The sequence below is a fragment of the Arachis ipaensis genome, chromosome B10 (genome assembly GCF_059453495.1).
Source record: "Arachis ipaensis isolate K30076 ecotype BB chromosome B10, ASM5945349v1, whole genome shotgun sequence".
Classification (NCBI taxonomy): Eukaryota; Viridiplantae; Streptophyta; class Magnoliopsida; order Fabales; family Fabaceae; genus Arachis; species Arachis ipaensis.
This window is the reverse complement of record NC_142435.1, coordinates 44,241,461-44,245,968: the sequence shown is the minus strand read 5'-3', so window position 1 is coordinate 44,245,968 and position 4,508 is coordinate 44,241,461. Positions and strand designations below refer to the sequence as shown.

At 37.5% G+C, this 4,508-nt stretch overlaps 1 non-coding gene across 1 annotated transcript; it reads left to right on the top strand.

Moving 5' to 3' along the window:
- The first annotated feature begins 2,230 nt into the window (after nucleotides 1-2,230).
- LOC148579867 (small nucleolar RNA R71) lies at nucleotides 2,231-2,338 on the top strand. Its single transcript, XR_015899097.1, has one exon. It is a non-coding gene; the product is annotated as a small nucleolar RNA R71 (small nucleolar RNA).
- The last annotated feature ends 2,170 nt before the right edge of the window (nucleotides 2,339-4,508 follow it).

Sequence of the window (4,508 nt, the reverse complement as noted above, 5' to 3'; positions counted from 1 at the left end):
TGGGAATAGAGGATGATTGAGAAGAGAGAAGAGAGTGAGTAGAGGTAGGTGGGGATCCTGTGGGGTCCACAGATCCTGAGGTGATCCTGTGAGGTCCCAGATCCTGAGGTGTCAAGGCATTTACATCCCTGCACCAATTTAGGCATGTAAAATGCCCTTGCACACAACTCTGGGCGTTCAGCGCCAGGTTGGTGCCCATTTTGGGCGTTCAACGCCCCTTTGCTGCCATTTCTGGCGTTGAACGCCAGAACCATGCTTGTTCTGGGCGTTCAGCGCCAGGATGCTCCCATTCTGGGCGTTCAGTGCCAGAACTATGCTCTGTTCTGGCGTTTGAACGCCAGACAGATGCTCCTCCAGGGTGTGATTTTTCTTCTGCTATTTTTTATTCTGTTTTTGAATTTTTTGTTTATTTTGTGACTCCACATGATCATGAACCTAAGAAAACATGAAAAACAATAAAAATAAGAATTAGATAAACATTGGGTTGCCTCCCAACAAGCGCTTCTTTAATGTCAATAGCTTGACAGTGGGCTCTCATGGAGCCTCACAGATGTGCAGAGCTTTGTTGAAACTCTCCAACACCAAACTTAGAGTTTGGATATGGGAGTTCAACACCAAACTTAGAGTTTGGTTGTGGCCTCCCAACACCAAACTTAGAGTTTGACTGTGGGGGCTCTGGTTGACTCTGCTTTGAGAGAAGCTTTTCATGCTTCCTCTCCATGGTTGCAGAGGGAGATCCTTGAGTTTTGAATACAAGGGAGTTCTCATTCCATTGAAGGAATATTTCTCCTCTGTCAACATCAATCACAGCTCTTGCTGTGGCCAGGAAAGGTCTTCCTAGGATGATGGATTCATCCTCTTCCTTTCCAGTATCCAGGACTATGAAATCAGTAGGTATGTAAAGGCCCTCAACCTTTACTAATACATCTTCTACTTGTCCATAAGCCTGTTTTCTTGAGCTGTCTGCCATCTCTAGTGAGATTTTAGCAGCTTGCACCCCATAGATTCCCAGTTTCTCTATTACAGAGAGGGGCATGAGGTTTATTCCTGAACCAAGGTCACACAGAGCCTTAAAGATCATGGTGCCTATGGTACAGGGTATTATGAACTTTCCAGGATCCTGTCTCTTCTGAGGCAATGTCAGTTGATCCAGATCACTTAGTTCATTGATGAACAAGGGAGGCTCAGCTTCCCAAGCATCAATGCCAAATAATTTGGCATTCAGCTTCATGATTGCACCAAGAAACTTGGCAGTTTGCTCTTCAGTAACATCCTCATTCTCTTCAGAAGAGGAATACTTATCAGAGCTCATGAAGGGCATAAGGAGGTTCAATGGAATCTCTATGGTCGCTAGATGAGCCTCAGAGTCCTTTGGTTCCCCAGAGGGAAGCTCCTTATTGATCACTGGACGTCCCAGGAGGTCTTCCTCCTTGGGATTCACGTCCTCTCCTCTCCTTACAGGTTCGGGCATGGCGCTTATGTCAATGGCCTTGCACTCTCCTTTTGGATTCTCTTCTGTATTGCTTGGGAGAGTACTAGGAGGGATTTCAGTGATCCTTTTACTCAGCTGGCCCACTTGTGCTTCCAGATTTCTAATGGAAGACCTTGTTTCATTCATGAAACTTACAGTGGCCTTAGATAGATCAGAGACTAGATTTGCTAAATTAGAAGCATTTTGTCCAGAGTTCTCTGTCTGTTGCTGAGTTGATGATGGAAAAGGTTTGCTATTGCTAAACCTGTTTCTTCCACCATTGTTAAAGCCTTGTTGAGGCTTCTGATCCTTCCATGAGAAATTTGGATGATTTCTCCATGTTGAGTTATAGGTGTTTCCATAAGGTTCACCTAAGTAATTTACCTCTGCTATTGCAGGGTTCTCAGGATCATAGGCTTCTTCTTCAGAAGATGCCTCTTGAGTACTGTTGGATGCAGCTTGCATTCCATGCAGACTCTGAGAAATCATATTGACTTGCTGAGTCAATATTTTATTCTGAGCCAATATGGCATTCAGAGTATCAACTTCAAGAACTCCCTTCTTCATAGGCATCCCATTATTCACAGGATTCCTTTCAGAAGTGTACATGAACTGGTTATTAGCAACCATGTCAATGAGTTCTTGAGCTTCTGCAGGCGTTTTCTTTAGGTGAATGGATCCACCTGCAGAAGTGTCCAGTGACATCTTTGATAGCTCAGATAAACCATCATAGAATATATCCAGGATGGTCCATTCTGAAAGCATGTCAGAAGGACACCTTTTGGTCAACTGTTTGTATCTTTCCCAAGCTTCATAGAGAGATTCACCTTCTTTCTGTCTAAAGGTTTGAACATCAGCTCTAAGCTTGCTCAGCTTTTGAGGAGGAAAGTACTTGGCTAAGAAAGCCGTGACCAGCTTATCCCAAGAGTTCAGGCTGTCTTTAGGTTGAGAATCCAACCATAATCTAGCTCTGTCTCTTACAGCAAAAGGGAAAAGCATGAGCCTGTAGACTTCAGGATCTACTCCATTAGTCTTAACAGTATCACATATCTGCAAGAATTCAGTTAAGAACTGAAAAGGATCTTCAGATGGAAGTCCATGAAACTTGCAGTTCTGCTGCATCAGAAAAACTAATTGAGGTTTCAGCTCAAAGTTGTTTGCTCCAATGGCAGGAATGGAGATGCTTCTTCCATGTAAATTGGAATTAGGTGCAGTAAAGTCACCAAGCATCCTCCTTGCATTATTATTATTTTCAGCTGCCATCTCCTCTGCCTGTTCGAAAATTTCTGAAAGGTTATCTCTGGATTGTTGTATTTTAGCTTCTCTTAATTTTCTCTTCAGAGTCCTTTCAGGTTCTGGATCTGCTTTCACAAGAATGCTTTTATCTTTGCTCCTGCTCATATGACAAGGAAGAATGGCCAGAAAAATGATAATAATAATAGAGATCCTTTATACCACAGTATAGGGATCCCTTTGTGAGTGGAAGAGAAGGGGGAGACAAAGAATGTGATGTAAAGGAAGAAATGCAACTGTACGAATGGAAGAGATGTGAGATGAGATGTTATGATATGAATGAATAAATAGAATAGGATGGGAGAGGAGGAGGGAAAATTTTCGAAAATTATTTTGAAAAAGAGTTAGTGATTTTTGAAAAATGGTTTTTGAAAAATTGTTAGTAATTTTCGAAAATTAAGTTTTTAAAAATTAAAATAATTAATAAATTAAAAAGAAATTTTGAAAAAGAGGGGAGATATTTTCGAAAAATGAGAGAGAGAGAGTTAGTTAGGTGGTTTTGAAAAAGTTAAGAAACAAACAAAAAGTTAGTTAGTTAGTTGAAACAAATTTTGAAAGATAAGAAGTTAGGAAGTTAGAAAAGATATTTTGAAAAGATATTTTTGAAAAAGATAAGATAAGAAGATATTTTTGAAAAGATATGATAAAATTAGTTTTGAAAAAGATTTGATTTTTGAAATCACAATTAATGACTTGATTCATAAGAAATCACAAGATATGATTCTAGAACTTAAAGTTTGAATCTTTCTTAACAAGCAAGTAACAAACTTCAAATTTTTGAATCAAAACATTAATTGATTATGTTATTTTCAAAAATTTGGTCTAAAAATAAGAAAAAGATTTTTGAAAAATATTTTTGGAATTTTCGAAAATAACTAAGAATTTTGAAAAAGATTTGATTTTTGAAAAAGATAAGATTTTCAAATTGAAAATTTGATTTGACTCATTGGCAACAACTTGATTTTTAAAAATTTTTGAAAAAGTCAATCCAAATTTTCGAATTTGATGAGAGAAAAAAAAGGAAAGATATTTTTTTGATTTTTTTGAATTTTTTTTATGAGAGAGAATAACAAGAAAAATATGCAATGCATGAAATTTTTTAGATCAAAACAATGAATGCATGCAAGAATGCTATGAATGTCAAGATGAACACCAAGAACACTATGAATGTCATGATGAACATCAAGAACATATTTTTGAAAAATTTTTAATGCAAAGAAAACATGCAAGACACCAAACTTAATTCTTTAATGCTTACGCACTAAGAATTCAAGAATGCATATGATAAACATGAAAAGACACAAAACAAAAATTCATCAAGATCAAACAAGAAGACTTACCAAGAACAACTTGAAGATCATGAAGAACACTATGAATGCATGATATTTTCGAAAAAAATGCAAGATGCATATGCAAGTGACACCAAACTTATAATGTGACTCAAGACTCACACAAGAAACACAAAATATTTTTTATTTTTATGATTTTCTAATTTTTTTTGGATTTTTATTTTATATTTTTCGAAAATTATATGAAAAAAGAAAAATAAGGATTCCAAAATTTTTAATATGAATTCCAGGAATCTTGCCATGTTAGTCTAAAGCTTCAGTCCAGGAATTAGACATGGCTCACTAGCCAGCCAAGCTTTCAAAGAAAGCTCCAGTCCAAAACACTAGACATGGCCAATGGCCAGCCAAGCTTCAGCAGGTAGATCAGAAACAGTAGCAGGTGGATTAACTCCAAC